Consider the following 22,423-nt stretch of genomic DNA (forward strand, 5'->3'; position numbering starts at 1 on the left):
GCCTCACTAGTCCTGTATGACTTCTCTGGAAGGGCCAATACAGAGCCAGATTACAGCCAGTGGCTGCACAAGTGTGCAAGGGGGAGATAAAATGTTGCTTTATCCAGATGTTCCGCCCTCCTCTTCCCCCACCTACTCAGGGACCAATCACAATTGATTTCAATGTGCTCTTCTGGCCTGCCCCTGCCTAACTGATTATGGTACTAGCCACCTCAGAAGGAGCCTAGAGGGGCAGTGAGCCTGGATAGGCTGGCAGAGTTGATCTGTCATGGAGGGGAGCATGGGCAGTGGCTATAATAAGCCAAGGGAGACTCAGCCTCCCCTGGCGCTGCTCCTGCCGCTGGATTCCCGGTTGCAGGGTTTTGGGAGGAAGGTTTTGCTTTATGATGCCTCATGTAGGTTCCGGGGCTCAAGGCTACTCTGGCCAAGAAGGGGGGTGCTCGGGCCTCCGGCCCGCCCGGTGCTCCTCTGGCTGAGGTGGGAGTGTTTAGGCCTTTGGCCAGCCCCGCACTCCTCTGGCTGAAGGGCAGGAGGTGCTCGGGCAGAAGGGAGCTTGTGGCTCCTGCCATGGGGAAGGGGCAGAGGGTCTCGGGGCTCTGGCTGTGTGTGGGGGTTCATGGGGCAGAGCTGGGCCTAGCCGCCTCTAAAGGGGGTTCCACCCGCCGCCCATGGCAGGGAGCGACCTCTGAACCCACAAAAAGGTGAAGCTGTGCTTCCGCTGCATGTATTGGAACTGCAGGAAGCATTTTTAAAGGAAGGTTTTTATATTCAGCTTATCAGGAATACCAGTTCTTCCTTTCCTTCTTCTTTCATCACTTGATATCTCTGGAGAATCTGCACTGTAATGTAGCATGACATGAGGCTGGAATCAGAGCGGCCGCTCCTCCAGTGTGCAGCTGGGAGAGGAGAGTATGCGGAGTTTAACTTAAAGGAGTTTTACATTGAATTTCAGTTTATCAAGGCAACTAAATGCTATCCCTCATGCTTGGGAGAAGCTCCCCATAAATGCCCACCGAGCTACCTCACTATCCACCTTCAAATCGCTCCTCAAAACTCTTTTGCCATGATGCTGACAAAAACTTGACAACACTGGGCTGCTGGTGTGCTCTGCTGAGCAATGGCTTCTCATTATTATTCTTTTGTCCATAGCCTTTGTTTGCCAGAAGCTGGGAATGGGTGACGGGATGGATCACTTGATGATTACCTGTTCTGTTAATTCCCTCTGGGGCACCTGGCATTGGCCACTGTTGGAAGACAAGATACTGGGCCAGATGGACCTTTGGTCTGACCCAGTATGGCCGTTCTTATGTTCTCCCTTGTCTGTCTCCATCTGTTGTCGTGTCTTATATTTAAATTGTAAGCTATTTGGAGCGGGGACCATCTTTTTTTCTGTGTTTGTACAGCTCCTGGCACAATGGGGTCCTGGTGCATGACTAGGGCTCCTAGGTGCTACAGTAATACAATAGTAAATAATCAGCAATAGACTGGACCAATACCCAAGTGCAAATATCCCTTAATGTTGGAAAAGTTGGTTCTGGATTCAAGCTCTGTGGTTTTGGGACTTTCTCTAAGTATCAAGAAACCCAGGCATTCTGAAGCATTTTATTGTTTTGACAGAGAACTAAAATACAAAAGGGATCCAGGGCATTAAGGCCTGTTACACCAAAGGTTTTGCTTTGATTTAGAGCTTTTGAAACCTATGGTAACATGTTTGTGTTAATGTGGACCTTGAAAGCATTTGTTATGCTTTAGTCTGTGCACTGAAGTTTTTGAGAAGGTCATGTTTAGTAGTCAAAAATGCAATTGCATGTTTGATAGCTTTTGGATCTCAAGCTGTGCTGTAGATCAACATGCACATATAATCAGTTATGCCTTCTTTCATTCTGATCACACCCCAACCAATCTTCCAACATGCCATTATATGTTTGTGCTTTTTGTTTTCTTAGTAAGGATTCGGGATGTTTTGTTTTTAAGAAGTCTTGTTCTTTATATTTTCATCTAAGCAAAGGTCTTTTGGAACCATTTATAGAGTACAGCACAATGGTGTCTGCTGGCTCTGTGATCCCAGTTTTTTTGCTGTACCACTCCTGATTAATGTACATTTCAGGTGCAGTGGGGATGAGGAATATTTTGAGTGGATAAAAACTGAGTGTGCAATCCTCATCCCAGCAAGTACTCTGTGTACTGGGGCATTCTGTGGGAGCTAGGAGGGGGAAATCTTATTCTTCAGGTCATGGCCAGTTAGTAGGGCTGCTCTGCAGCATTATGATGGCCTCAGGGCTGCAGTAGCCCCTGTAGTTGGTGTCTCTCCACACCTTCACAGGAAGAGGACTGGCAATTGAATCCATGTAGATACAGATCCATTGACCCAAGTCAAGTTTCCTTCCCCACTCTGAACGCTAGGGTACAGATGTGGGGACCTGCATGAAAAAAACCCCTAAGCTTATTTTTACCAGCTTAGGTTAAAACTTCCCCAAGGTGCAAACTATTTTACTTTTTGTCCCTGGACTTTTCATCAAAGTGGTTTTCAAAGGCAGGTCAGGATCATTATCCCCATTTTGCAAATGGGGAAACTGAGGCACAGAGCACTGAAGAGATTTTCCCAATGCCACCTAGTGGCAGAGTTAGGAATAGAACCTCATTCTTCTCAGTCCCGTACTCCATCGACTAAGCCATAGTGCCCCCATGAGGAACATATTATCCCAGCATGAGGGTCACATGGAAAAGCATAGTTTCCATTTGTGCACACATAATCCAACTAACCATCCTGTGTGCAGAGCAGTTCTCTGGTGGGCAGGAGGGGAATCATTCCTTTTCCCCAAGCTCTAGCAGGAATGTGGAACCTTTCTGTGGCTGCTACTGCACCCTCAGGGCTGCAAAATATATTGTATTTTATAAAGTTCATGTACACAGCAGCATGTGAATCACCTTATTTTATTATGCTAGTTGTAATCCTCCGTTATACATCAGAAATGAACGAAAATCCATTTCTGAGTTCACATTTTTATTTTGTTTGTGTTGCTCAGATTTATTTTAGCAGACCGGAGTGGAATTAAGAGGTGATTGTTCATGTTTCATGCTCACATGTATACTTGCTGCTGGCAGGTTTGGGTTGTGCCACATCTGGAGGCAGCTTCATTTCCCACTGGTAAGTTAACACATTTCTGCCATCACTTCACTTATGGTATCATTGCCCAATTACTATGAAAATGTTTCTAGGTGTAACCCAGATAATTGGGTCTTTCTGTTTCTTGTATAAAATAACAGCATTGAGACCTTTCAGCAAGCCATCCTCAAGAAGCAATAGAACCAGATTTTTCTGTTGATAAAAACTAAGTCGTCCCCCCCCCCTTTTACTTGAAAACAGCATCATTTCTTGATAGAATGGCTTAAAGTCAATTTCTGCATTCATAGCCATAGGCAATAACAGTTTTAAGGTTAGAACTAATTTGTTTCTTTCTATTTTCAGAGGACCACTTGCTATTATACTTTGTTAATGGGAATTATTCTGTGTACTGATTGCTAATGCTATTGTAATTCCAAATTTTCAACCAGTTTCAAGCATTCTATAGTCTGCTTTGGTAAAAGTAAAAACTCTTTCTTTTAAAAGAATTATTTGAGGGTTTGTCACCTAAAGAACTTCTCACGCCAACCTACTAGACCAAATCATTACTGGTATAACTCCATTTACTTCAATGAAGTTACACTGGGGCTCAATTTGGCCCAGTGTGACAAATCCCATATCATTTTAGTTATTTTGCAGTGTTGTTGCCATGTTGATCCCAGGATATTAGAGACAAGATGAGTGATGTAATAACTTTTATTGGACCAATTTGTTGTTAGTTGTTGGTCCAATAAACTATATTACCTCACCCACCTGTCTCTAATATGACTTTAGTGGATTTACAGTACCCAAACAATGCATTTGTACAATGTGTTACACGGTGGAACACATAGCATGATGGTGTGTTACCTCATGATACTATCTTAATGACACATTACTTCAGTCCAGCAAAACCAGAAGTGATGTTGGTGGGTAGGGGGAAACACTTCAAGGAGCTTGCCTACACCCTAAGTGTGCCAAGATTACAGATTGTCAAAGCAGTCATGCTGGTTTTCCCATTTTTCCTGGATGCAAATATTACTACAGCGAAGAGGAATGATTTGTTTCATTCTCACCAGGCCTAATGAATATGCCCTTTCCTCTGAGGCAAAGACTGAGTCTGACCCATCTAGCTTGATTGTTGCAATACGTAGCATCAAGGAATCAAAATGCCAAGTATGAAAAAGTGCCAAATGCTTTAACATCCTACTTACCTGGCAACTCAGGAGCCTGGTGCTCCACTTAATTCACTGGCTGTCTATTGAATAAGAGACCACATTCAGCATCTCAACCCTCATGTTAAAGAACCTTCTATGAGATTGCTCAACCAACCAGAGGGACCCCCCTCTCTCTGTGACCATGGTCTCCCATGGCAGCTATGTTTTTTCAGGAACAATGGACCTGTCTCTCACAAATGTGAGAAGAGCAAGGAAGATAGAACTTTCTAAGCAGATGGCCCATGACTATGAAGCTCCCTTGCACAGAAGATTATAATGACCATGAACTTCATCATCTTCAGTGCTCTCAAATACATTGCGGGTACAAAGTAAGGGGGTGGGGGAAAAGAGAGCATAATACATATATTATCTTGAAATATTATATCAGCATAAAAATACAAATAATGTATGCAGTATGCATATTAAAGCAACTTGGAGATACTTTTTAATATAACTTTAGAATTGTGAAGTGTTCAGATACGACAGGCCTAAATATGTGACTAGACAGATAGCTCAACAGATGCTGCAGAATGTTAAACCTAGGAAACGGACATGTTTTTACCAGGCAAATCTCAAAAATGTATTCCCTTCTTCACCCCCATATTTCTTTACAGTGCAGTATAAGGGTTTTTCAATTTCTCTGTTGTTAATGAGCACTAAGTTTTTAAATTCTGGCATTTCACTGATTAAAACTTGGCTGGAAAATGACTGGGGCTTAAATATCCAGCTGTAGGATCCTCACACAGGAATTGTTGCTGAAAAGGAAGGCTGAATATTTTACCTGAAGAAAGGAATGACGTGTAGCTGAACTACTACAGCAGAGATGGCTTTGAGCAAAAATGAAACATATGAGAAAGGTATAATCAGAGAAAACTGCTGTAATTTTCCAGGATCGAATGAGAAGACTGAAAAAAATATATTTAAAAGGATCAGAAAGAGCACAGTTCTCAAAGGCTGACATCTCAGCCTCTCTTTGTTGTGGACCAGCAATGCTAGAGCCCCAATATGCAGCTCCCTTCCCTCTTCAGGATATAGAATAATAACAGACACTCCATGAAGGTTAGTTCATCCCAGACTGCAATATTGCTCTGCAGCACCTATCTGCCCCTTGGCATGGCAATAAACTAGAGGATCTACATATTGGTGAATCTTCCAGATTATCTCCTATTCCTCCTCTGCTTCCGCACCCGCCGGTGTGTGTTACAGGCAATTGCAGTGGAGTTGGACCCAGCACCTCATATGGGGCCAGTTTTCTGCTTTCCTTCCCAAATCCACCTGTTTGTTCTTGGGGGTGAGAGAGAGAACCTCTGTGCCTATGGAGAATTGCCCCAGTATGATTGTACTAGATGGGACTCGGAAGACTTTCTTTGGTACATTTTGAGTTAGTGCCTTTATTATTATTTGTTTTAATAAGCATTATTATACAAGGTAGCTTCTACCTTCAAGACTCCTACATAATAGCCTCCTCCTTCTTGTATATTAAAATAATCAAATCAATTGGGATCCATCATGAATATTTTACTAGAAGACCATAAGAGCAATGGCAATGCACACTTAATTAAAGACCTGTTAAAACAGACTGGAACATAGATCAAATAAAGTTTCCGACACTAATATTGTCTATGATAATGACTGTGAAAGCAGGAGACGATGAATGTTTCTGAAAAGTAGTATAAAACCAGAGCTCTGGTTTTGCCATTAAATAATGACTTTTAAAATAAAGAAAGGAACGTAGAAAAGTGGGAGTGGAGGATGAGACAAAAAGTGCTATATCAAAGGTGTTAACAGTGAGTGAATGCTCTTAAATGGGTAAAATTCATACACATTTCTTACACAATTAAATCACTGCCTAATTTTCAAACATGGGATCTCTTGCAAGGCATTCAAATCTCACATCTGGTCACTCCAATCTGCACCTAAGTGCACAGAGTGGTCATTCATGAGGCCATTCTGAGCCACTTAATGGAGAATTTGGACATTTTATTAAGACTCCCTTTTTCAAAACATGGGCTCTTCAAGTCTATTTCTTTACCATCTATTTTGCATTAGCAGGATCTATACCTTTCACTTAACAGAGATCTGTTTTAATAATCTTTTTCTCATTCTTAGTTGAAGAGGTTTCTTCATTGTTAATTTACCCATTCAGTCTTAGTCTCCTTGGGTGCTAGTCAAGTCTAGTCTTTTCATTGCTTCTCTGTCTTCCCATTTTAATATTTGGCATAAAGACTTCCAATGAATTTTATTCCAAGTTCCCCATTAACACATGGTTTTGCACTTTCCCCTATATTAACACCAAAATATTTTCATATCATACTGCAAGCCAAGGAATATCTCATTAGCAGTAGATGCTAGGGGCCAAATTTGGCTGTCATTTATGCTGGTGTAAATTCAGAGTAACTCTGCTGGTGTAAATGAGAGCAAAATTTGCCCCTTAGATGTAACTGCTGCTGTTCTGTGTAGATTTCAAAAGACCTAATCCTCTTTAAATCTGCCAGAACAATTTGGCAGCTGACAACCTAGCAGAATACATAGTTTATTTCATGTGTTGTAGAAATGTGATTTTTTGTGAGACCCAACAAGATGAATCAGATCAGCAAAGGATTTATCAATCTATCCGCAAAGTTAACTGATCCTAGGGTGTATACACATTGCTTCCTGCAGTGGCCACCGCTTATTTTGGGAACCAGCCACCAGTGCAGTCTGACCCTGCCCATCTACCCCTCCAAACATATACCTCCTACAGGCTGATCATATTGTCAAAGTGAAAAACGGGGGGACACTGTGATTGGGGATGGTGGGAGGGTCATAAGAAATTTTATTGGTCGAGGAATAAGAAAATGTGATGGGGTATACAAATCTCACACTGTGACAGAAGGGGATAAGGATAATTTCTGGGGCCAGCCAGCCCCACCCCACCCCTCTGCACCTGCAGAGCCTGCTCAGCTGGAGGAGGGGCTTAAAAGAGGGGAGACAGCTCAGAAGAGGGGTAGACAAGATAGGACAGACGTTTCTTGAGAGTGTCTAAGTAAGGCTGCAGAGGAGTCTTGACTGTAGGGGAGAAGTCTGCAAGTGGCAGGTACTCCAGGCCCTCAAAGAGGTTCTAGCCTTTCCTAGGACTAGGAAATCCTGTATTCCATCATCTGCTGAATAGTTTGTGAGACTTTGACCACACCCTGGACAGGGAACGTAAGTGGTAGGAAGTGGCCCTGAGAGGCAGCCCAGAAGCACTCCTGGTTGTTTTCTATCACTGCCTTCACAGAGCCTTGGGTTGGAGCTCAGTAGAGAGGGAGGACCTGAGCTCTCTTGCCAATTGCCAATGCCCATGAATGGGGAACCCCTCCTTCCCCAGAGATAAGGGGGAGAGAGACATTATAAGTCCTGAGGCATGGGTGTGCAGCCCACAGGGGGCTGGATGTGGGCTGAAGACTCTCCTACGGAAACTTTGGATGTACATTTTCTTGGACTCTCTTGCTCTGGAAGGGGGTGGACTCAACTGGTGATTTGGCAGGAGGGCTGAGGTGTAAAGAAAAAGTGTGCCTTCTGCCATGTCATTCCTCTTTCAGAAAGAAAACCTGGGATGGTTTACAGGAAAGGGCAGAGTTTAATCTACAGTGAGGCCACCAGCGTTCTCTCCTAGTTCCATCTTCTCCTATCTAGCCCTTAATCTCCTGTGTCCTCCTGCCATCCTACAGCTCTACTTCACCCACACCCTCATTCACCAATTGACTGCATTCTCCCTAAACTCAAACCTTCCCCCCAACCCATCCCTTTCTTGACTTAAAGTTTCTGCAGGCCCTCTTCTCCCTTTGGTCTGACTCTTGCCAACTCAGAAACGCCCCCACATAACTATACCCCGAGAACTTCTCCTCTTCCTACCTAACCTCTTAACAGCTCAGAAACCTCTTCTGCCTGACTCCCCCAGGCTTACCTCAGATCCCTCCCAAATCCTCCAGGTTCAGAAAAAGATGTCCCTGGGCTCAGAATCCTTGCCATCCACTATCACCAGGCTGAGAAGCAGAACCCGCCTATATGTTACTACACATTGAGAGAGCAGAGGCAGCTGGGTAAGACTGTAGCTGGAGGAGCCCATTTGTGTGATTCTATGGGGCTAATGGGAAATAGCTCCACAGAACTTCTTCCCTCTGCTGCCTGTACTGCAAGGCCAGGAGACCACTGTGGCAGCCAGGTGTGTATTCCAACCTCCAATTGTTGGAGCAGCTATTGTCAGACCAGAAATCCCCTGGTTGCTGTGGATGGTACTGCATTCTGCCATACATCAACCCCACTTCCCTGTGTCTACAATGTGGCTGGCAACAGTGGTATTATTAGTGGCAATTAGCCCTAATGATCCTAATGATTGTGCTGAGTCTTGTTGGTGTCAATATCAAATTATATCTATAGACATGTTGGGGTGAATTGGGACTGAATAGTTGTTGAAGTTTTCCTGCAGAGGACTAGCATGCCATTGATACCTTTGATTGTGTTTCATTTTACCATGTTATGTCATAAAGATTTATGTTACCCAATGAAAAACAAGAAGTCACATGAAAATGTAGCTGAATGTCATCCAAATACAGTGTGGTTTTTTTGGGTTTCTGCCTTCAGCTTCCCCAGAAAGTCACATAAACAGTTTTATTCAGCAAGGTGGCTGTGATTTAAGGAACTGCCAGAATTTATTCTTAACATAAATTAATTATGTGCCTATCATGGATGCTCTTTTGTGGGGAGGAGGGTGTACAGTCCTTTGCTAAAAATGCCCTATAGGGAGGCTGACCTTCCAGATCCTGATGCACTCAAAGGGATTATTGTGCTGGTTAGATACCACTCCTTTGCTTGCTGCTTACATTTCTTTAGCACGTGCTCTGACATGTCTCTCTTACACAGCACATTTTCAAGCATCAAGTAAAGGATTTACTATATTCAACCAGACGTTCCTAACTTGTACCTGCTTATCCTGTTTTCTTATATTGTTGTTTGTTCTGAACACTAAGGGCCAGATTGCGGAACCCTCATCCAGCGTGATGAGCCCTTACTCATTCACGTAGCCCCATTGACATCAACATGAGGGCATCCTAATCAGGCCCTCAATGGATAATGTGGCATACATTTAGGGGCAATTTTTCAGAAAGTATAGCTCCTTTTTTTGCAGCTACATTTTACACCTGCTAAGTTTGTACCTGAATTTTTGCATGTGCATCTGATTTGCAGATGCAAATCTGATTGTGGTTCCAAAACTAAGACTGAAGCAAGTATTCAGATTAGAGCCATCTGTTCATATTCTGGGTACGAAAGTGTAGATTTGGTGCATGTAATTTGTACCTGCACAAAGATAGGCTTGCCTTCAGCTATGCTCAATATACTCCCGTTATTATAAACTTGGAGGCAAAGATATGTCTGTTTTTCTATGTACATAATGCAAAAATAAGAAGTTAGGTTTCTTCTTACCAATTCCCCCAACCTTTTAATAATATGTAATACAGATGGTTGAAAATTTTTCAACAGAACGGTTTTCTGTCAGAAATCAAAACATTTTGCAGGAACACATTGACTTCAGTGAAATATTCAGTGGAGAAGTGTAGAAACAAATTGTTTCAACTTTCTAATTTTGTTCCGATAATGTTGAAACACTTCATTTTGACTCTATCATTCATTTTGGCTCATATTATACAGTCATTTTAAATATTATTTATACACATATATAACACTTTATATTATATTGTACTGTTTCAACATGATCAGAATGAAATGTTTTGATATTATCTAAAGAAATGACATTATTGAAAGAAAACATTTTGGATGTTTCCAATTTTAAACTTCTCAGAATTTCCATTCCACAAGACTTTGAAATTTTGATTCTTTATTCAAATTTGGAATGAAAATAAATGTTGATGCTGGAATTTCCCATGGGAATTTCTGACTGGCTCTAATCTGTAACTTCAAGAGGCAATCAGTGAGGTTCCAGAAAGTCAGTTTTGTCTGGATATGAACTGAAAAATGTATTAATTATTATTCTAATATTGCAGTCGTGTCTAGACTAGAGACTCTAATAAGGGTCCCATGGTACTCGGCACTGTATGCTCCCCCCACACCACCACAAAAGAATATCTTTGTTTCAAATTGCTTACAATCTAATTTCAGCTATTTCTCCAATGTTCCAAATCATCAAAACCTTTGAAAGAGTCATATTTGGGGTTGGGAAGGAATTTTCCCCTGGTCAGATTGGCAGAGACCCTGGGGGGTTTTGTGTTCCTCTGCAGCATGGGGCACGGGTCACTTGCAGGTTTAAACTAGTGTAAATGGTAAATTCTCTGTAACCCAAAGTCTTTAAATCCTGATTTGAGGACTCTAGTAACTCAGCCAGAGGTTAGGGGTCTATTACAGGAGTGGGTGGGTGAGGTTCTGTGGCCTGCAATGAGCAAGAGGTTAGAGTAGGTGATCATGATGGTCCCTTCTAGCCTTATAGTCTAGGAATACCAGTGGCCCACCCTTCCTTGCCACCTCCAACCCCTCTTTCCTCAACAGACTCCCAACTGTTGTTGTGCTCTGCAGGTGTGGAAAGGTAGTGACCTGTGTCATCCTCTACCATCCTCAAACCTGTATGTGTTTCTGGCATTTTCAGGGTAAATTCTCACACCTCACGCTTTTCCTGAGCAATCTAACATGAGGAAGAGCTGACAGGTCTGAACCTCCTCTTTGTTTTACATAGGAAATAAGTGGTTGGCACCTTCTTCTCTCTGTTGCATTAGCAGACAGCCAGAAAATCCTCACTATCCCTTCAGGGTGTGTCTGATGTGCTGATGCACCTCGAGAAGTTTTGGATGGCCAGAAATAAAACAAGAACAGTATATCTCATAGTATTTTTAGCACCTACGTCAGATCTGCAGCCAGGTGGTGGAGGCAGAGCAAATCTACTTTGGTACTTCAGAGTCTCAAAAGGTTTGGTTCATGTTCAGTTCTTAAACTGCATGATGTTTGGGAGGATAGAGGAATGCTTACTTTTTTTAAAAAAATTATTTCATCCATTTCTGTTCTCAAGATTCCTTCATCAAGAGCAGCTTTGCTGTGTTAGCACTGATTTTACTTTCATTGAGGGAACATGTTATCAGCTAGAAAAAGGTTTACTAGAAACTGGGAGATTAACTCTAATGTGCAATTCATCGAACACACTTAATCTTCTAAATTCCCTGCTATTGATTCACAGAAGAGAAGCTTATGTGTACTGATGGAAATTTATCACGATAGTTCAAATTGATGATAACCCTCATCCTTAAATATTGTGGATCAAAACCTTATGGCATCTCTAAAATCTTTGCATCTGTGTATAGTCAGAATAAACACTCCCAGTCATATGCCATGGTAAAGCACTCTTATTATGAGAATGGCAGAATATGTAGCTTCTGGTTATACAAAAACCATACAGTGTAACTATATTCACCGAGCTATGATTTAACACTGTTTTCAAAAGATGCCAGCAGGTGTTTTGATAAATATTTGCCTACCACCAGCCTCTGCATGTTGCACAGTGAAACTGGAAATGTTTGCTTCCATTAGTAAAACACAAGGGGGCACTTCAGGATAAGAAACAGGCTGAGATTGGTTCCTAGGGTATCAAGGATTTCAATTTTAGAAAATTAGCTTTTCTAAATCTTCAAAATTGGGTTGCATGGACAGAGAGGTTATCCTAAGCACCCAGAGTCCCCAGTGCAGAATTGCATGCCTAGAAATATAGGACTTGTTAAAACAGAACATAAGTCAATGAAAAGGGGAGGATGAAGCAAAAAAAGAGCAAATGACATCAAGACTCTCTAAAACGTTGTTTGAAAACCGAATGTGCATCAATTAACATAGCAGATAAGGCAGTATTTCAATTCACACTTTTAATTCATTGTGCATTAATGGAGCCTGCCTGCATCACAGCTCTGGGAAGGATTTACCCTGGATTTTGTTTTATATTTTTAAGTCTAAGAGAGCTTTAGCAATATGGAACACAAGAGTTCTGAGAAAGAAAATGAAGCTAAAGCTTTACAGCGATAGCAACAGATAGAGTCCTTACCTGCATACACTGCAGCCTGGTGGTTTTTTGGTATCTGGCAGTTGTTTCAATCTAGATCCGTTCCATAGATTTCTGTAGTAAAACGGTGTGATATTTATTGCCTGTATATTATCAACAATGTTTTAGATTTTGCAGTGTGCTGAGCACTCTGCCCCTGATCCAGCAAAACACTCATGCTTTCCTTTAACAAAAGGACTACTCACAAGCTTAAGGTTAAGCACATGTTTAAGTGCTTTGCTAAATCAAGTGCTCAGCATTACATTGAATCGAGCCATGAGTGCTTTAAAGACATCTGCAATCCTTTCCTCAAGCACTTTCAGTCTGTATGACTGCAAGATGAGGAACAGTTTAGTACAAGTCAATCAGGACAACCCATTGCTGATAGAAAAATGCTCTTGCAACTTTATTTTTGCTGAGAAGCAACAGTATTCAGGGGTATATCCATATGGGATTTAACTGTGGCAAAGTTCCTGTACTAAACTGCACTAAAATGACTTTTCAGCAGTCACAGGTCCCTCACTGGCTGGTATTTATTTTGGATATCTTCAAGGAAATTAATCTAATCTACTTTTCCTTTTGAAAGGTTCAGTTGTCTGTGTATGGTATCTCTCAATACAGGATAAGTGTCTGTCAAATGACTAAGTAAAACAAAAGTAAAAGGAACACAGCAGCCAAGAGCTGATGGCAATTATTGTCAATAACAGGACACTTTCTCTGTACTCAAATTATTTTATTTCATTCGCAAAATAGGAGGAATATTAAAAAGGTTCAATTTGGCAGTTTTCGCATCTGCCAAAGCATAATGTCCTCTTCAGATTTTCCACCGCCTACTCATGGCTTATTCCCCATCTGACACTTGAGTAATTGTTATAAACCATTTCCATCTGTGATTTACTTTGTATTTCCTATTGCAGGTGACAGTTAATGTATCCTGTTTGGTGCCATGGAATAAACAAAAATGTTCTGAAAACAACTAAGAACAAACATTTGCAATAATTGGGACAGAATAAGTACTCTTCCTTTTTCAAATGCATTTGCTGTGAAAATATGTCACACCAAGTTAAAAACCAGAGATCTGATGACTTAAATGTCTTGCTCTCAAACAAAATCTAGGGGAACATCAGGACTGTGCTTACAAATTCATATTTTTATATTGATATTTTTCAGTTACAGAAGTTACACCCCAGAATCAATGAGTACAGGTTTAGTGTTATACATTTATAAATACATATTAAGATTATATATTTTGATACAAATTTATCTGTAGTGTAACTCCATTGACATCAAAGGATTACCTCAGGAGGCAATTATTTGATTTAAGAGTAGTAGCCGTGTTAGTCTGTATCCGCAAAAAGAAAAGGAGTACTTGTGGCACCTTAGAGACTAACACATTTATTTGAGCATAAGCTTTCGTGGGCTACAGCCCACTTCATCAGATGCATAGAATGGAACATACAGTAAGAAGATTATATATATATTGTGACGGGGCAAGGCCAGATGTCTATGGAAAAGTAGTGGGAAATAGATATATTAGCTCCAGGCTAAACAAATCCCTAGTACCAGGATAAGTGAAATGGCAGCTGCTCCAGGTCAATTAAGACACCTGGGGCCAATTAAGAACTTTCCAGAAGGCAGGGAGAAGGCTAGGTTGACTGGGAACACCTGAAGCCAATCAGGGGCTGGCTGAAACTAGTTAAAAGCCTTCCAGTTAGTCAGGTGGGTGTGCATGTCAGGAGCTGTGGGAGGAAGTTGCGCTGGTGGAGAGGCTGAGTAGTACACACCATATCAGGCACAAGGAAGGAGGCCCTGAGGTAAGGGTGAAGTGGAGCTTGAGGAAGTGAGGGCTGCTGTGGGGGAAGTAGCCCAGGGAATTGTACGTGTTATGTTTCTAAAAGGTCAGCTACCATAGCTGATACTATTAGGGTCCCTGGGCTGGAGCCCGGAGTAGAGGGTGGGCCTGGGCTCCCCACACCCACCTTTGCCCCCGATTAATCACTGAGACTGGGAGACAACAGAGACTGTGCAAGGAAGGATAACTTCTCCTCACTGGCTTATGATGAAAATGGCTCAGTAGACTGTGACCCTTGTCTCTAAAGGGAGAAGGGTTATATGGAGGGTCACACTGAGTCTCTGAGGATAGCGAAATCCTCCAGGAAACGCGGGACCCACGGAGGCAAGGACAGAGCTTTGTCACAATTTATATACAGTGAACATGAAAAAGTGGAAGTTGCCATACCAACTCTAAGAGGCTAATTAATTAAGATGAGCTATTATCAACAGGAGAAAAAAAACTTTTTGTAGTGATAATCAAGATGGCCCATTTCAGACAGTTGACAAGAAGGTGTGAGGATACTTAACGTGGGGAAATAGATTCAATTTGTGTAACGACCCAGCCACTCCCCGTCTCTATTCAAGCCCAAGTTAATGGTATCTAGTTTGAAAATTAATTCCAGTTCAGCACTTTCTCATTGGAGTCTGTTTTTGAAGCTTTTCTGTTGCACAATTGCCACCTTTAAGTCTGTTACTGAGTGACCAGAGAGGTTGAAGTGTTCTCCTACTAGTTTTTGAATGTTATGATTCCTGATGTCAGATTTGTGTCCATTTATTCTTTTGCGTAGAGACTGTCCGGTTTGGCCAATGTACATGGCAGAGGGGCATTCCTGGCACAACATTCCACACAAAGATGGACTACAAGCTATCAGGAACAATATCCCGGATAATACCACGGCAAACCTGGTGGCTGAACTTTGTGACTTTGTCCTCACCCACAACTATTTCACATTTGGGGACAATGTATACTTTTCAAGTCAGTGGCACTGCTATGGGTACCCGCATGGCCCCACAGTATGCCAACATTTTTATGGTTGACTTAGAACAACGCTTCCTCAGCTCTCATCCCCTAACACCCCTACTCTACTTGTGCTACACTGATGACATCTTCATCATCTGGACCCATGGAAAAGAAGCCCTTGAGGAATTCCACCATGATTTCAACAATTTCCATCCCACCATCAATCTCAGCCTGGACCAATCTACACAAGCGGTCCATTTCCTGGACACTACTGTGCTAATAAGTGATGGTCACATAAACACCATCCTATACCGGAAATCTACTGACCGCTATACTTACCTACATGCCTCCGGCTTCCATCCAGGATACACGACACGATTCATTGTCTACAGCCAAGCTTTAAGATACAACCGCATTTGCTCCAATCCCTCAGACAGAGACAAACACCTACAAGATCTCTATCAAGCATTCTTACAACTACAATACCCACCTGCTGAAGTGAAAAAAAACAGACTGACAGAGCCAGAAGAGTACCCAGAAGTTACCTACTACAGGACAGGCCCAACAAAGAAAATAACAGAACGCCACTAGCCATCACCTTCAGCCCCCAACTAAAACCCCTCCAACGCATCATCAAAGATCTACAACCTATCCTGAAAGACGATCCATCACTCTCACAGGTCTTGGGAGACAGACCAGTCCTCACTTACAGACAGCCCCCCAACCTGAAGCAAATACTCATGAGCAACCACACACCACACAACAAAACACTAACCCAGAACCTATCCTTGCAACAAAGACTGATGCCAACTCTGTCCACATATCTATTCAAATGACACCATCGTAGGACCTAATCACATTAGCCACGCCATCAGGGGAGCGTTCACCTGCACATCTACCAATGTGATATATGCCATCATATGCCAGCAATGCCCGTCTGCCATGTATATTGGCCAAACTGGACAGTCTCTACCCAAAAGAATAAATGGACACAAATCCGACATCAGGAATCATAACATTCAAAAACTAGTAGGAGAACACTTCAACCTCTGTGGTCACTCAGTAACAGACTTAAAGGTGGCAGCTGTGCAACAGAAAAGCTTCAAAAACAGACTCCAATGAGAAAGTGCTGAACTGGAATTAATTTTCAAACTAGATACCATTAACTTGGGCTTGAATAGAGACGGGGAGTGGCTGTGTCGTTACACAAATTGAATCTATTTCCCCATATTAAGTATCCTCACACCTTCTTGTCAGCTGTCTGAAATGGGCCATCTTGATTATCACTACAAAAGTTTTAGATTCATAGATACTAAGGTCAGAAGGGACCATTATGATCATCTAGTCCGACCTCCTGCACAATGCAGGCCACAGAATCTCATCCCCCCACTCCTGCAAAAAACTTCTCACCTATGTCTAAGCTACTGAAGTCCTCAAATCATGGTTTAAAGACTTCAAGGAGCAGAGAATCCATGAGCAAGTGACTCGTGCCCCATGCTACAGAGGAAGGTGAAAAACCTCCAGGCCCTCTTCCAGTCTGCCCTGGAGGAAAATTCCTTCCCGACCCCAAATAGGGCGCTCAGCCAAACCCTGAGCATATGGGCAAGATTCACCATATGAGCAAGTTTTAAACAACAGTTGTAATACATGTTACCTGTGCCTCAGTAATCTGGAATACATTTGGAGCACTGTAGTTAGAAATTTGACTTGTTTTCTGGTACAAAGGAAATTCTTAATTATACCATGACAACTCTGATCGAACAGATTAAATGTGCACCTCAATCATAACTGGGTATGTCCCATAAATACTATAATTGACACTGATCCTTGCCACAATAATTTTTTTATTGAAATCAATGGGACGTTTCAAAAGCTTACGGTTACACACATACTTAAGTATCTTAGTGAATCCGGGCCTTTAAATAGCAATAATTTTGTTGGCATTCCATGTCTGTGCATACCAATGAGAATTAAGCTAATGTACTTGTTATCATTGTAGCATGCCGTCAAGTAATAGCTATTCAGGACCAAAAAATACATTTGCTGCCCTGCATAATATAATCCACTCATGCTGCCCCTCCTAAACCACTCTTAACTCACTACATACATTTATTACACATCATTTGTAGATATGAACCACCTAGGTTTAGTTTATCGTTTTGAGGGTGGCTGGTTTAGCATCCTCTAAAGTCACATACTGATGGAAAGTGTGAGGAAAAGGCTGATAGGGGATAAGCAAATAAGACAAAGCCAGTTAGTCATTAGAAAGTGAAAGCTCTTTTCAGGGTTCCAGGATTTAATCCTTCCAGGTGCTGCTGAGCACTCCTGTTGATGTCAAAAGGAACTCAGGATGTTCAGCATGTCACAGAAGGTTCACAACACCTGGTAGGATTGTGCTCTGACAGTGTGAAGAACATTCAGTGTTTGAGTGATAGACTTAGTTTTGTCATTTGCTCATCTCTTCATCCCATACTCAGTTGTGCTGCGTTCCACTAACAGAAGCCTGAGTCATATTCTGATAGTCCCTCAGTTTGATGAATAACTCAATGCTTGCCAAATGGGACATACAATAATTGATAGATCTGCCCAAACTACATCATATAATTCATCTCCAGAATGTTATGTGCTCTATTGGTGTTGGGTAGTTGTCTACTAAACAAGATAAAATTGTGCAGGGCATACCAGCTCACCGTGCCCTGGATAATCTATTATCTCCTGAGGGATTGGAGTTTTCCATGGCACTTCTTTAAATACCCCTTGTCAATATCTAAAAGAAGGTAACTGGAAATAAAAAAGAGTCACCAACTGGGTTAGAATGAAACTCCTTCCCAGAATGTTAATTTAAAGAATGGGGCAAGTAAAAAGCATTTGGAATCAATAATTCTAAAAGCAGCTTTAACCCCAATTGTAGCTTTTGAGTAATTAACCTCAAAATGACTCTAGGCTTAACATACATAGTGTAAATAGTAAATACTTGTGCCCCTTTATACCTTTCTTTTACAGTATATTTCATTTTTGCTGTAATTCTTGAAAGTTTTTTTTAATTTTAAATAATATCTTATGACTTTTCAGAAGATTTAGTGAAAGATTGCTGGCATCTCTGGGGTTTGGCCTCGCAATCCACCACAACATTTTTTTCCCCCCTTAATTTTTTTCAAGCCATTATTTAAAATGGATAGTAGAAAGTAATGCACCTCTGAGATATCCTCAGCTAGTAGCTGCTCAGTCAAAAGAATGATAAAATGATGGTTCTCTAGTCACGAGGCTCTCCAGCCTACCATAAAAGAGCTATAACATACTGTAAAATAACCCTGTTTTAAGCACTATATTCTTACTCAGTACTAGCAAGAGAAAGAGAGCTTGCAAGGTTAGCTGAAAAACAGCAACAAAAATAGGGCACAGTACCTCTAAATTGCTGCAACTTTCCCAAATTAAAAATTCTACTCAGAACCTCTTTCATTTATAAAATGCTATACAAAAATGGCAACTTCATTCCCTCAATGCATCCTGAGGTAAATATTATTATTTCCATTGTACCGAAAAGGAAGATGAGAGGTTACATGATTTGCCCAAGGCAATTTGGAGGGGTCCATCCAAACAAGTATAGAAATTGTGACTTTCTGCCCCTATCTGCTGTGCTCAGACCACTAGAAAATGCTTCCCTCTCTCTTAAAGCCTTAACCCAGAGCACTTCAAACTATTAACAGCACATTTGACCACACTGCACCTTTAAGCAGGGGTCAGGGGGATTTGTCTAGCTAGCCGAATGAAGGGTACAGTGCTTTATGGCTGGGGAGGAGCTGCAAAAGGGGGCAAAGGGTGACACTGACTCGTCCACTGGATTTCAGATGGGGAGAAAGATTTAAAAGGGGCAGCCCATGCAGTGAAGCCCCCTTTCACACGTCAGCAGATCAATGGCTGGTGCCTCCTTGTGGTGGATGTCCAGTGCAGGTACTCCATAGGGGAAACATAGGGAAGCTATACAGTGACCAGATAAATGGCTTGGTAAAGGACTTAAAGAGAAGGTGTTAGTTAAAGGAACGGAATGGAGGGTGGGGGACTCCTATGATTGGTACAGTAGGGGGCAACCCCCCCTTTCTTATAGCCTACCTTAATCCTCCTGTGGGGGTGAGGAGACAGATTTTAAGGTCCCAGCAATGGGTTGGCTGGGGGACCTGGATTGAAAAAGATGGGGGAGGGACTGGTGGAAGCCTCCTGGGAAGTTATTAAATGAACATGAGGTTACCTGCACTATACACTTTTATCTGCCAGGTAGTCCCAGACATCTACTAATAAAATTACAGCCTGATTAAAACCCTATGTAATGTCTCCTGTCCCCATTTGGTACAGCTGAACAATCTTTCTTCACTTTTCCTTAATTAGCTTACACAAAACTAAAATAGGAGCACAAGAACATCCCAAGGTCCATCTATTTCAGTATTCTGTCTCTGTTAGTGACCATACCTTACAGGAAGGTGCAATAACCTCCTTAAGTGGCAATTATAGAATAACATGGACATTTTCTCCTAAACCCATCAGTCATAGGTTGGTTTATGCCCTGAAGTATGAGAGTTTATATCTGTAATTTTTCAATCCTGTCTAATGTAACTGAAGTGACCTCCTCAGCGAATGAGGACTAATGAGCTTTCTCTGTTTCTATCAGAGGATGATTCCTATCTAAGGGCATTTGTTCTTCCATGTCTCATTGGTTCCCTCTCATGAGAGGATGCCTCAACTGGAGAACCATGGAGTACATATTTCTTGTGGTTTAAAAGTGCATAAAGTAGAACCCTGATTTTTATGAATCACACTGGCTGGGGTGTACTTGCCCCGCAATGGACAAGGAGGGGTTATCCCATTACTCTGGGCAGAGGAAGCCACACTATCTCACTGGAGTGTCAGTATAAAAGGGAGCAAGCCAACTCAGTCAGGTGGACCACTGAAAAAAGAGGAGGCACATTGCAGGCTTCCGCTAGGAATTGCTAAAGCCAAGATTGCGGAGGCCAAGCCTGCCAAGACCCAGGCAGATATTCGGCTACCTACAGACATGCAAGAAATGTTGGAACCATTGGGAGCTTCACAGGTTGGAAACCCAGGAGATCTGTGGACCATGCCACTGGAAGACATGGTAGGAAGTAGCCCAGGTGGACTAGCCATTGATCTGGGTGTAGGACTGGGCATTAAGTTAGTGTGTTTTGGTCAGATACCTGTTAACTCAGGGGCGAGTACACTTGCTGCTGACAGGGCCCTGGACTGGGACCTAGTGGAGTAGGGAGGGTCCGGGTCCCCATATCCTGGTCAGTCCCCACACTGTGTGGTGGTCCATCCCCTTCTGGCCATCAAACTGCACAGCCTTGCTAAAGAGGACAATCATATTGACTCTGGCCACTAGGCCATGTGGCCTTGCTGAGGAGGGCAGATGTATTGACTCGGGCCACTGGGCTGCATGGCCCTGCAAGAGAGGGCAGCCATATTGACTCTGGCCACTAGGCCCTGCAGCCCTTCTAAGGAGGGCAGCCGTATTGATTCTGGCCATTAGGCTGTGCAACCCTGCAAGAGAGAGCAGCTATATTGAGTCTGACTACGAGGTCATGCAGCCCTGAGGCTAAGGGTGGTCAGGTGGACTCAGCTGTGGGGCTATAACACCCTTCACCCAGTTCCAAAAGGGGACAGGGTGTATTTGCCCTGCGACACCCACAGTTAGACATCTCTGTCACCCAAAATGCCTGTATGTCATCCATCTTAGAAGAACATTCTTCTGGACTATCAAATTTTAATTGTAGTACTAGATTTTAGATTTCAATTTAAAATGTAAGTGAATGAATATACTTTAAAATATAATAGTGAATGAACTGCACTTGATGTTAACTGCAATAAAAAGCATATGTAGACTTTAACAAAATTAGAGATTGCCTGGACCAAGACTAAGCCATGGCCAGGATTGAATAAAAACTGACCAATGTGTTCAGGGTGTAGCTCTTAGAACCAAATCCTTCATACCAGAGCACAGGGCTGAGTCCCAGGAATACCTGTCCATAGCCTTAAGGGACTCCTTTTATGGCAGTGGGGGATGCTCTGTATAACATTGGGTCCTCCTGCCTTGCCTCTTTGCTGACTTGCCCACTTGCACACAAGCAAGTAGGGAGTTGTTGAATTTTGCATCATGCAAGGAGGTGAAACAGTCTAACAGTTTCTCCAAATACTGGTCCCCTTTGTGCAGTGGAAACACACTGAATTTGCTTTCAGGTGGACCTCCATCTCCATTTTGGTTGGGGCAGGATTTACCCTTTAGTCTTTAATTAAACAAGCAGTGCATGTAAGGTACAGTAAACATTAACTCAGTGTAACTCAGAATGGCTAAAAAATGTTGTCTTTCAAAATGATTAACCATTTTGGCAGCATTAGGATCAAACAGGTCACCAGTGCAATAAATTAACTGTTGAAAAAATATAAAAGCTCAGTGAGAACAAATGTTGGCAGCACAAAATAACGAAATCAGAATTCATGAAAGTTTCCACCGCTTTATGTTATTGTTGACTCTGTGCAACAATATTGAAGCTAAACAAAAGACTTGATGATTCTCTTCATAGAATCATAGAATATCAGGGTTGGAAGGGACCCCTGAAGGTCATCTAGTCCAACCCATTCAGAACAATTAGTAGATCGAAATGCATAGGAAAGTGTTATATGGCAATGGTTGCAATAAGATAAACCCAATTAAAGTATTTAATGCTGATCAGAGCACCATTGTTGTAACAGTGGTGGATTTAAATAAAATTAGATATAGAATACAATGAGTTCTGCATTTGAAAGTGTTCCATCTGATATAAAGATTTTGCCTATGATGAAAGCTGCTGTGCCTGGAGCATCAAAAGTATTTGTAGATCATCCAGAGGGGCTCTTGAAAAGAAAAGAAATGTGTATACAGACTGCCTACTTCTGTTCCTATATCTTTTAAAATTGTTGCTGTCATGAAGGACTGGGAAGGACACTCTAAGGAGACTATCTCAAAATAGAGAATCTTAAGGGTTAAAAAAAGTGCAATTTTTTGATAGTGATGGAGTGACATAAATAATTCTCTAAATCATTCTGATTACTTACTGGATTTTGAGCTAATCCCTTCATCAGCCCTAAATAAAATAAAAAGGCATATCTCAGTAGTTACATGCAGGCACAGTGAACCACTGTTCTCGATCTCATTTTGTCTGCTTTGTTTTTATACTTAGGCAGTGAAATACTCACCCTATTGAAGCCAATAG

This window comes from Caretta caretta, chromosome 1 (genome assembly GCF_965140235.1).
Source record: "Caretta caretta isolate rCarCar2 chromosome 1, rCarCar1.hap1, whole genome shotgun sequence".
Lineage (NCBI taxonomy): Eukaryota > Metazoa > Chordata > Testudines > Cheloniidae > Caretta > Caretta caretta.